General features: G+C 36.8%; 1 long non-coding RNA gene across 2 annotated transcripts; it reads right to left on the minus strand.

The window, feature by feature from the left end:
- Positions 1-3,268: 3,268 nt before the first annotated feature.
- LOC145630721 (uncharacterized) lies at positions 3,269-6,547 on the minus strand. 2 transcript variants are annotated; one of them, XR_014112208.1, is made up of 3 exons: positions 6,330-6,547; positions 4,216-4,431; positions 3,269-4,142 (listed from the first exon to the last, which is right to left on the minus strand). It is a non-coding gene; the product is annotated as an uncharacterized LOC145630721 (long non-coding RNA). The 2 variants fall into 2 exon arrangements; XR_014112207.1 differs by lacking the exon at positions 6,330-6,547 and adding an exon at positions 4,536-5,717.
- Between the last annotated feature and the right edge of the window lie 6,422 nt (positions 6,548-12,969).

Raw genomic sequence — 12,969 nt, forward strand, 5'->3', positions numbered from 1 at the left:
GTTAAGCTCCTTGATCGCCCAAAAAGCTTTGTATTCCAACTCCACGGGAAGATGACATGTCTTAAAATAAACTAATCTATAAGGCGAAGTACCAATTGGTATCTTGAATGCCGTTCGGTATGCCCAAAGTGTGTCATCAAGCTTCATACTCCAATCCTTCCTTGACTTGGCTACTACCTTTTCCAGGATCGCCTTGATTTCCCTATTAGAGACCTCAACTTGACCACTAGTTTGAGGGTGGTAACTAAGCCCGTACTATGATATACACCATACTTCTTAAGGAGGTTATCCAATTGTCTTTCATGGAAGTGAGTACCTCCATCACTAATAATAGCCCGTAGAACACCAAACCTCGGAAATATGATCTTCTTGAAGAGCTTGATGACTACCTTGGCATCGTTTGTTGGTGAAGCTATGGCCCCGACCCACTTGGACACATAATCGACAGCTATAAGTATGTAGCAATTCCCATTGGAAGATGGGAACGACCCCATATAATCAATACCCCAAATATTAAATATTTCTACTTTAAGAATCCCGGTTTGGGGCATCTCATGCCTCCGCGAAATGTTGCCAGTCCTTTGGCAAGAGTCACAAGCCTGCACAAAAGTGTTATCATCCTTAAACATAGTGGGCCAATAGAAGCCTGACTCATTAATCTTAGCCACCGTTTTAGTGGGGCCATGATGTCCTCCATAAGGTGAGGTATGACAAATGGTAAGAACGCCATGAACTTCCCATTTGGGAACACACCTGCGAAATAATCCATCTGCACACTCACGAAACTAAAAAGGATCATCCCAAAAATAATGTTTAACATCAGAAAGGAATTTCTTTTTCTGTTGGTAGGACAAGTCGAGAGGTAGAGTACCACCCACTAAATAATTAGCAAAGTCCGCATACCAAGGGTGTTGCTCTACAACTGCATACAGGTTGTCATCAGGGAATGAATCATCTAGAGGAAGAGAATCCTTACCCTCATCATACCTGATTCGTGACAAATGATCTGCCACTACATTCTCTGCTCCCTTTTTATCTTTTATTTCAATGTTGAAGTCTTGGAGCAGAAGAACCCATCGGAGCAGCCTTGGCTTTGATTCCGCCTTAGCTGTCAAGTACTTCAATGCTGCATGGTAAGTAAAAAGAATGACTTTAGATACAACAAGATATGATCTTAATTTTTCTAAAGCATAGATAACAGCAAGAAACTCTTTTTCCGTAGTGGCATAGTTGACTTGAGCTTCATCCAAGGTTTTGCTTGCATAATAAATAGCATGTAAAACCTTGTTCTTTCTCTGTCCGAGCACGGCTCCTAGCGCAAAGTCACTTGCATCACACATGATCTCAAAAGGAAGGTTCCAATCGGGAGCACATATGATTGGTGCCAATATCAAAGCCTGCTTAATCCTGTTGAAAGCCTCAAGACACTCGTCAGTAAAATAAAAGGAGCATCCTTGAGCAAAAGTTGAGTCAGTGGTTTAGCAATTTTAGAAAAATCTTTGATAAAACGGCGATAAAACCCCGTATGACCCAAGAAACTTCTAACTCCCTTAACATTAACTGGGGGAGGTAATTGCTCAATCACTGATATCTTAGCTTTGTCTACTTGTATGCCCTTATCAGATACTTTTAGATCTGTCAATTCGGGTAAATGGGTCGGGTTTGAGTCGGGTTAGTGTGGGTCGGGTCATCTCGGGTCGGGTCAGTATGGGTTAATGTCGGGACCTATGCGGGTCGGGTTCGGGTTGGGTCATGCTTGAGTCGGGTCACGTCGGGTCATACATCTTATCGGGTTCGGGTCGGGTTTAGGTCGGGTCAATAAAAGGTCGGGTTACATTCGGGTCGGGTTACATTCGGGTTTTTACGGGTTTAAACGAGTTAGGGTCATGTTCGGGTTCGAGTCGGGTTCGGTTCAAGTCAATTATTTACGGGTTATAATCAGGTCGGGTCATTATCGGGTTCGAGTCGGGTTCGGTTCAAGTCAATAATTTGCGAGTTATAATCAAGTTGGGTCATTCTCGGGTTCGAGTCGGGTTCGGTTCAAGTCAATAAAATTTTAAAAAAAAATTTTTAAAGCTCCAAATCAAATTGCATAATTTAAAACATTTTAAAAAAATATTAAAATAAACAAGTGAATACTAAAATTTGAAAAAAAAAATATAAGTAGTATATGGAAGTTTATTTACGGGTTATAATCTTATGTATTTGTTAACGTCGAATCTCTATTGTAGATGTCGTATGACTTTTAATTAATGAAATGTTTTTGCTATTAAAAAAAAAGTTTATTTATAAGATAAATTTAGAAAAAAAATACATTTGGCTAATTTAATTAGACAAAATCACTTTCTTTCAAAAAAAAAAAAGACAAAATCACTATCACCGATTCACCTCACTCACCTCATATTGCCTCAAATACGTTTAAAAAACATTGACTACTCTATCACCTCATGTCCTCATATATCTCATTGCTCATATAGGAAGTTGAAGATAATTAGGAAAAATAAAATCAATCACAATAGAGATTTCATGGTGGAAAATTTCGTCAATCTCGCCATTAGAGTGCAACCTTCCTTAATATACTAAAATTTTGGTTGTTGTCCAGTTCAGTTTTTCTTTGACGAGAATTATGTAAGAGATAAGTCAAGTAAGATGAGAAAGGCCACTTTTGTTTCATAATTGGAATCCATGTTAATAAATTGAAAAAAAAAGTCTAAAACTCAATAGTCAATACTGAGTACTCTTTTTATCCTAAAAACTCCTAAATCCTAAAATTCGGGTTAGTAATAGGTCGAGTTTAAATTCGGGTTAGGTCAATAAGAAGTCGGGTTGAATTTGGGTCGAGTCAATAACAAGTCGGGTTGATTTCGGGTCGGGTTTGTAACAGGTCGGGTTTAAATTCGAGTCGGGTTAGGAACAGGTCGGGTTGACCTCGGGTCGGGTTAGTAACAGGTCGGGTTGAATTCGGGTTTTGGCTAGTTAAATCGGGTTTGGGTCATTATCGGGTTCGAGTCGGGTTCGGTTCAGGTCAATAATTTACGGGTCACATTCGGGTCGGGTCCTCTCTAGGTCGGGTCATGGTCGGGTTCGGGTCTCAAACACTCGGGTCAACTCGGGTCTAGGGTTGGTTTCAGGTCGGGTTAGGTCGGGTTCGGGTCACCATTTGTTTCGGGTTCAGACGGGTTAGGGTTAGGGTCGGGTTAGGGTCGGTATTTCGGGTCGGGTCAGCTTTTGACAGCTCTAATACCAAAAAATTGGGCCAATATTTTTTTTTATTTCATAGAAGTATTTTATAGTACATGTACCACATCACATAGTAATGAGTTTTCTATTACAACAGATATAATTCCAACTTATACTTCATTCGTGACTAGTTTTAGAGGAACAAATCTGCTCATTTCTTCTCAAAAAAACTTCAATCAATCTCCAGTTAGTTGCTCCTTAATATGCTTGCAAGAGGGCGTAAAGCGAAATTCAAGAAGTTTTAGCAGTTCATTAGCTTCATCTATATACTCTTAATCGAGTGAGGGGTCCAACAGGTGTTGAAGGTTGTCAAATTTTTACTCCTTCCAAACATAATTCATGAATTTTTGAATACGAAGCATTAAACATCTCTTTTATTTCTGTTTTATTTGATGGAAAATTAGACATTAATAATACATTACCTTGTCAACTAAGTATGCATATCCTTGTTCTAAATTGAATTCTACAACTTTGTGTCCGCTAATAATATGCAATAGCAGTATCCCATAACTATATACGTCTGATGTCCTCGTCAAATGACCAGAAACTGCATATTCTGGAGCAAGATATCCCCTTTCAAATTTTGACATAGAAAGAAAGATAATCAATATTAACAGCAAGCAGACACAAGATGAAAGAATTAAATTGTTCAGGATTTCACTTATAATGTGCCTACCAAGAGAGTGCTCACATGAGATGTATTGTCCATAAACAGCTTTGCCAAACAGAAATCTGCAATCTTTGGCATGAAATTCTTATCCAAAAGTATGTTGGCAGATTTGATGCCACGGTGCACAATGTGAGGCTCAATTTCCTCGTGGAGAAAGCAAGGCCTCGTGCTACTCCTAACGAAATTCCCCTCCTCATTTTCCAACTAAACTTTCTTCTGCTTTCTTATCCTCCTGTATTTTCCATGATCACGAATTAGAAAGAATTGGTTATCAAATTTAGAGAACAAGCGGACTCTTTAATTACCTACAAGGCCAATGTCATGCTGTTCTTTTCCATGTAGTCATAGATCAAAAATCTGTTGGCAACAGATCTGCAACATCCTTTAAGAGTGATAAGATTTTCATGTTTGATGTTAGATAATGTTGTGATTTCAGTGATAAATTCTCGTTCTCCTTGCAGTGACTCGAGTTCAACTGAAAGTACGTTGACTGCCACGGTTGATTCACCTTTGAGGTATGCCTTAAAATATCCAATAAAAAACTGCGTTAAGCTAATCAAAAAGACTTATTTCTACCGAACTAGCTATCTTAGTCAAATAGTTAAATAACTTAAATTATTGCTACCTTGTAGACAGAGCCAAAGTTGCCTTCTCCTACTTTATTTGAAGACTAGAAGCCACCGGTGGCAATCTTAAATAGACCCTAAAATAGGAATTAGTTTGCAAATATGAAAGATCTCTTTGATTATTGATCGAGCATGGAGTAATATGAAAGACCTTAAAGCCACCGGTGGCAGTCTTAAATAGTCCCCATTGAGAATTCAGTTGAAATCAAATAAAACCAAAAATAAATTAACAATCCCTAACTTTCTCTAACAAATATGAAGGATATTATTGATTACACAAAGGTGTGTCATAGTGCAAAAAGCTAGCAAGACCCATTTCATGTATTGGTTCCTACACAGGAATTTTCAATTATTATCTAAATAAATATCAAAGCGTAAACAAAAAAAAAAAATTTAAGCCACTAAATTACCGATCGAGCATGGTGTAATCCTCTCATTTCATAGTTGATAATAAGTAGTCTTCAACTCAGTTCTTAACTAACAAAAAGATTATGCAAAGTGATGTACCCATTGACCAAGCAAGTGGACTTTGACAACACCTCTAACATTACACCAACTATATCAAATCTTGGCATCACTTTTCTGAAATCCAATGCAAACTCCCAGAGTCACAAATCACATGAGAAATAAATACCAAAGTGTATGTAGTTGTAAATTGCCATGTAATCAGTAGTATAATTCATTATTGCACCCCATAGAAACATCATACACTAAAATGGATGTTTAGCACTCATAAATTTAAACTACAAGTTGATCTGTTTTTAAAATTTGTAGAGGTTCTGATTTCCATCACAAAATCAACCTATTAGTACATAATCAAAAAATAACAATTATACCTGATTATACAATTTAGTACCACTAATTTCATTTTGAATCAAAATTCTAAAAAAAATGTCAGGGAAAAGAAACCCTTCAATTATGTACGTATGTGAAGAACAAAAATCAAAAATGGAGAAAAGAATGGACAAAAGAAAACTAAAAGCATTATAACACTATAATTATCGATGCATAGATATAGAGGACGAATCAATAATTCAATTGAAAAATCATATCAGATGTCACAAAATTACAAGTAACAATTGCTTTTCAACAACCAAAGATGAATTGAATTTGAATAAAACTAACCAAAAATAAACAAAAATTAATCAAACACCATTAAATACAGTCAAAAGGAACAAGAAGCTTTCATTTCAGTTTAATTCTTTTTGCTTAATTTCTTAATGCTTCTTAAAATCTCAAGTTCTCTTTAGAAATTTACTTATAAATTTCCAATTAAGGGCATGTTCATATTTACTAAACTGAGCTGAACTGAACTGAACTGAACTGAACTGAACTGAACTGATTGGAGCTGAACTGAACTGAACTGAACTGATTGGAACTAAACTGAACTGAACTGAACTGAACTAAGCTGAAATGAATATTTTATGAGAGGGGGAAATTAAGAACTGAAATGAACTGAACTGAACTGAACTGATTGGAGCTGAACTGAACTGAACTGAATTGAAAATAAGTAAATATGAACAGGCCCTAAATCAATTATAAACTTATTTTAAATTCACACATGAAATCTGACTATACTATTTCTTATAATAAAATATTTACTCATATCAAAAGCATCGCAAAATGAAGCATAACAATATATATAAATATAATAAAAACCTATACTTTCTGTTATTCAAAAATCAAACAATACTAGATCATAATTTCGTGATGATGTTAAAAAAAATTGCTAAAAAGAATTAATTAGACTTCAAATCAAAGACGAAATTCAAATTCTAAAATGAAAGATGTACCTTAGAAATAACGACGGCATAGAGAATGACAAAATTGAGTACTGTTCAAAGTGAATAGAGAAATTATACCAAGCAATAATTTGGGGAATTGCAGTGAGAGAGTTAAGATCTGGATTTACAATCCATGAATCTCACAAAGGAGAGATGAAAAGTTAGGGTTGAGAACTTGAGTAGTCAGATTTTTTTTTTCTTGTTGGTTTAATTTCTTTTCCCTAAAATTGAAAATGTGGGCTGAGTCACGAGGCACTACTTACATTCACGTACATGTGCTTGTATTCTCGACGCCTTATATCGACGAAAATTGCTTTCGTCACCTAAAAGCATTGTAAAGACGCGGGATGATAAATTTACCTGTTGACTCCCTTTACTTAGTGTCGAGGAAACAGTGTGGAAAAAACACACCTTTTGTAGTAAGGAAGCATCATAATAATATACGTGATATTAGAAATTTTAGTTAACCTTAAATATGATACTAGGAAGCAATATAACATTCTAACATGATACTAGGAAGCAACAAAATAATCTAAGCATGATCCTTAAATCAAATGATCAATAAAACAATTAAAGTACTTACTTCGATAACTCGTACTTCTTTCTAATAACAAAATACACATGTTAGTAACTTTAAGGAAAAATAATAAACAAGCAATTAAATTAAAAAATTGAAATAGAGATTTGGAACCAAACCCTCATAAATATCAAACCTTTCACTTCTAGGGCGAAGGCAACTTCGAACTTGGCTAGGTGTATCTAGCTCTAATGAGTGAAGAATTTTGTGGGAGAGAAGGTTTAGAAAAAGAATAGAGAGAGAGAAACCTTCCAGCTTTTAGAGAGAGAAAGAGAGAGATGATTGTTGTTGTGAATGATGAAAAACCGGGGAAATACGACCTCTATTTATAGAAAAATAGTTCGGGATCAAAGCAAGTCATATTCGGAATAAAATACCTCATGTTGCCAACGACATGAGTCAACGCCAGACGACAAGAGCAGCGCTAGGCGACAGCTGCAGCGCCAGGCGACAACTATCAACGCTAGGCGATAGCTTTGTCGTCTTGCGCTGATTCAAAAATACAACATGTTTTCATACGCGGAACCATCTTCTAAACCAGTTAACAAGTAAATCTGGGTTTAAGAATATTTAAAATCATGTTTGTGACAAATAATGTATTTTATTCAAAATAAAACATCTTTTATAATTATCAATCCTAATCTGATTAGAATTAAAAAGAACCTTCTAGAGAATCCTAGAAGATTAAAGTCAATCCTAATTACTTTAGGAATAATAACTAATAGTCCCTCCTCTAGATTATTGTGCCACATTTAAAATTATTGGGCCTTATTTAATTTAATCCATAACTTTCTCATTATTCATCGGAATTGGGCTTATAATATATCGTTAGAAAGCTCTTTTCAAACCCAATCCAACTACACTATTATTGGACCCTGATCATGGACTGACTATTATTCATAAATAGATTAAGAAAAGAAATATTTTTAAAAACAGAAAGATAAATAATTTAATAAAAACATCCTCATCACTAGGCTTTTCACACTTTCACTTTGTTCGATAATCAAATGACGTGAAAGTTATTCATCACTGGGTTTGTTTTTAGGGAGACACGTTTGGGTGTCTACAGAAGCCCCCACTTTGACTGAGTTTGGAGAAACGCAAGTTTCGGAAACAAAAGTCAAAGTAGCGATAGGGACAGAGAATGATTCAGAACGTTAGGCGATCCTAAATCGTTCTTGTAACGTCGATACCTGTAAAGTAGCGTTAGTTAAAACAGATAAAAGAGTTAAGAAATGCGTATTTTGCACCGTCGAGCACACGTCTCTAGAGTAACTGATTTGTTTGACGATCTTCCTCAAGCTAGGGGATACAGCTCGAAGACTGCTCCGCTTGCAGCTGCGTTCAATTTCCGCTGTTTTAAGTCCATCTTCCACATCCTAGGGAACACGATCGAAGATAACTCCGCTTGAAGTCACCTCCTGCTTTTTGACAATCTTCCACATCCTAGGGAACGCCGTCGAAGATAACTCCGCTTGAACCCATCCTTAGTTGTTTGTGACAACCCTCCGTAAGCTAGGGAACACCGTCGAAGATAACTCCGTCTGCATCCATCTTTAGTTGTTATGATAATATTCCGAAGAAAATTACCGAAGACCAACGCTTGTTAATCCTTAAAGCTCGCTTGAACTTTGCTGCTGTGATATTTGCTGAAATTACCGCGGTGCCAGTACGTCAGCGCATTTTGCTGCATATGAACCATTACGTCAGTGCTTTTGATGATCAAATGCTTAGGCGCTTTAAGCTAAGTGAGACGATCTTTTATCAGGTCGATCACCTACTGTGATTGTAATCGAGTCGATTACTTACTCATGTTAAATTGATTATAGGGGCTTACTAGCGTACCAAGGAACCCAAAATTGATGTATAAGTCCGCATAGTCATTCATGGGGGCAACACATCTTATCGCCGCACCAAAGCACACCGGAACACGCCGTCGCCAGGATTTTGCTCTGTCGCCAGGCGACATAGGTTAGCGCCTAGCGATAAGCTTGTTGTCTGGTGCTGATGTCGGGTTTTCCGAAATAAAACCCCTTCTTCTTCATTTTTGTCGTGGCTGTTGCTGTTGTTCGTGTTTGCGCACGAAAAATTCAGTTCACTCGTTCTTGCTCATTTGTCCACCAATTTCACTCAAACTTCTTGCAAATCAAAGCTTATTTCATCTAGTTTCCTAATCTATGTAAGGTTTTCTAAAAATCATCTCGGTTTATGTTGAATTTAAACATGTTCATGCGCAGTTTTTGAAAAATTCAAACCCAATTGTGCTTAATTTTCCTTTAATAAACAAAATAATGTGTACCTCTACGACTCTCCAAAAGCTGGAAAGAGCGATATCTCCCTCTAAGGAGCTATGACGACTAACAATTTGTGGTCTAACTAGGAAGTCCGCGTAGGCCAAGATGGCCTAATCATACGACCCGACCATCGCAAGGTCGCAAAGAGAAGGTAGGTAGTAGAGTAGCACTCGACTACGTCTGTTAGGCAAAAAAGATCCATAACAACTAGATGAGAGCGAATATGCGCACCCGCTACTCAGGGGTGGTCGCGCTGTCCTGAAAGGCCGTCACAAGCATGGACCAATGAATGCACCTAGAGCTAGCTGTGTCGGCTCAGCCTCACTACGAGCCCGAATGGTGATAGGGCCCAACAGCTCCAGTACCTCTGGAGAAAATACAAAGATCTCGCTATCGAAAGTAGGGACGACCGAAGTAAACTCCAATCTCGTGATGAGACTGAAGTCAGTAGGGGTAATAGTTAGCTCACCCCAGGGAAAATTGAAGGTGTTAGTTGTGTCCCAAAAGAATTCCACCAAAGCTCAAACTACATAGTGGCTCTGTCCGAAAGAATACATAGCACAAGTGGCTTGCAACATAGGAGTCTAGCCGCAAGACTCCTGTAGACACCCATTTGTGTCTCCCCAAAACCAAACCCGGTGATGAGTACCTTTCACGTTGAATCATAATCGAATGAAGTGAAAGTGTGGAAGGTCTAGTGTTGCGGTTAGTTTTTAATTCTTTTCTTTCTCTCTGTATTTGAAAACCTATTTTAAGAAAACAGCCAATCCAGTTTGGTTTGGTCTAAAGAAAGGGTCCAATAATAGAATAGTTGGATGGGGTCTGAAAAGAGCTTTCTAACGATATATTATAAGCCCAATTTCGATGAATAATGAGGAAGTTATGGCAAAATTACTAAACTGGGCCCGGTTTGATCTTTACGTGCGGCCCAATGATCTAGAGGAGGGCCTAAAATTGATTTATCATTCCTAATGTAATTAGAATTGATTTTATTCTTCTAGATTCTTCTAGAAGGTTCTTTTCATTCCTAATTTAATTAGCATTGATAAATTGAATTTAGTTGAATTTTTAGAGTTTTAATCGGAATAAGAGAAGTGTTTTTAAGGAAAATACGATTTTGCCCTTTTTTACGGCTAAATTTTATCAAAATTAAGAAAACGCGTGAAAACTGTTTCTAGCGCCTGACGACAGCATTAGCGCCTGGTGCTAAGGCTTGCATCTGGCGCTAGCCTTAGCGTCTGGCGCTAATGTCTGGCGTCTGGCGCCAATAGTCGTTTTATCCTCTTCAAAACTCTGATTTGTTTTTCTATCCATCCGGCTGATTTTCTCTATAAATAGCCTCTTAAAACCTCCGTTTTTTATCATCAATTATCTTATTCTCTCTAGTTTTTAAGATTCTCCTCTCTCTCTCTCTCTCTTTTCTAAACTAGCCTTTTGCATACGAAATTCCGCATTCACAAGATCTAGAAACACCTAGCCAAGTTCAAAGTTGCCTTCGCCCTAGACGTGAAAGGTTTTAATTTCTGAGGGTTTGGTCCCAAATCTAGTCTAAACTTTCTTAATCTCTATTTCAATTATTTAATTTAATTGTTTATTTTATATTTTCCTTGAAGTTACTAACGTCTGTATTTTGTTATTAGAAAGACGTACGAGGCATCAAAGTAAGTACTTTAATTGTTTGCATTGATATTATGATATAGAAATCATGTTTAGATTATTATTTTGATTCCTAGTATCATGTTAGGATGTTTTATTGCTTCCTAGTATCATGTTTAGGGTAACAACTAAAAATTCCTAATATCAAGTATGATTGTTGTGATGCTTCCTATTTTCTTTCCTAATATCATGTTAGTATCATGTTAGGGTTAAAGCTTTGATCTTTAATGTTTAGTGACATGCTAGGGTTTGTTATTAATCTTGTTAGTATCATGCCTAGGATCTTGCTATTATTATTATGCTTTAACATGATTATTTTTATAATTGTCATGATTATGATTATTATTATGATTATGATTATGATTTATGATTATTATTATGTTGCTTGATATTTATTGTTATTGCTTGATCACACCTTTTATGCATGTTTAAAGGGAATTTGGTACTTGTAATCACGCTTAATAAGATCATTAATAATCTTGTTAGGGTTAATATGATTATAATTCAAGTGATCTCCAATAGTATTATTTGTGCATTAATATTCAACCAACATAGATAAACAGGTTTAGGGTAAACCTATTGATTGCATGTTAGTCAGAAAGCGCACATGAGTACGATCAGAATAAAGTAGAGGCCTATTATTAGGGCAGGTTCAATCTCTTTTAGGTTGGATTTGTACCTTCATCCCTGAACTACCAGTCATGGTTCCAGACCTATTGGAGTTGACGATCTCCTAGATCGTAAAGGGCTGTAACCTTCACCCTGTGAACGGTTTACAAGTTCCTAAAACTTGTTGGCGACTCTTTTGCTCTATCTTCTTTCCCTTTGGACGCCTCCATACTTTAGTGTATGATCACAGTGGGGTTCAAGCTGGGGATAATGCTTGAAATATTCCCTACAACTCCCACAGGAGGCGTAGACCGTTATGGTCTCGGAAATAGGTATCGTACAAAGAACCAACAATCGTGTTGCCAGAACCATGGCTGCGAACTCTCCCGCTGTGAATCCCTCGCTAAACGCGCTCCGAAATGTCAAACTCGGGCGCAAAATACAGAGTGCGCTTGTCCCACTCTGGGAACCTCACTAGGGAAGAAGAGGTCCCTACGCCGACATCAACAGGATCGTCTTCCTGATGAGCCTCCCTAGAACGAGAACTGGAACCTTGTCGTCTAGCCATGCTATATTATGAAAAATGATAGAAAATTAAGGTTCTATAGTATCTATGGTTCGCCTAGCCACATGATATTATCTTCGCAAAAAATAGAGTACGTAGTACTAAAACAGGGTATAATTTCAATTCAAACATAAATAGTAATTTTCAACACTCAAACAATTTCTTGCAATACTATGACAAATTTGACAAGAATAGCTAGCAAAAATACGAGAAACAAGTCACATTGTTCTCACGAACTCAAGGGGTTCAACAATTGCAATTTGCTTATTTTCTCACAAAATTGAGTAAAACAAGTCTCAAAATGCTCTAAGGATGATATATAAACATAATCATAGGGCTGTCAAATGTGTCGTGTCGTGTCGTGTTCGTGTCGTGTCGTGTTCGTGTTCGTGTCAATAATTAAACGGGTTGAAAAACCCTGGACCCAAACCTAACCCATTTATTAGACGGGTTGAAAACCCTTGACCCAAACCTAACCCATTTATTAAACGGGTTACCCGGGTAACCTTTTAGCCCACATAAATTATATAATAAACTAATTAATATTCAACATAATATGATAATAATTAAAAAGACATACATCATTAACGATACTACAAGAGATTAAAGCTACTAATTTTAACAAAATATACTAAAAGAACTTAAAGTTAGTGGTTTTAGCAACCCAACCAATACATAAGAGTTGTCCCTAAGTCCCAACCTTCAAAATGACAACCTCTAAAACATGCATCAATACTTAATTTCGTGGATTACATGTATGATTAAGTTTATTTAACTGTGCTTGTTGCTTTACTTTGAGGTCTTTGACTGCTACTTGCTTTATTTGAGCTTGAAGGAGGAGAATCATCCACATCTAACTTCAGCTGAGTTATATCATCACAAATATCATTGACTTTGAGTTCTTCAAGAGCTGACAAGTAAAAAAAAAAAAAGATTTAATTGCTAACT

Source organism: Chenopodium album, chromosome 5 (assembly GCF_948465745.1).
Source record: "Chenopodium album chromosome 5, dcCheAlbu1.1, whole genome shotgun sequence".
NCBI classification, from domain to species: domain Eukaryota; kingdom Viridiplantae; phylum Streptophyta; class Magnoliopsida; order Caryophyllales; family Amaranthaceae; genus Chenopodium; species Chenopodium album.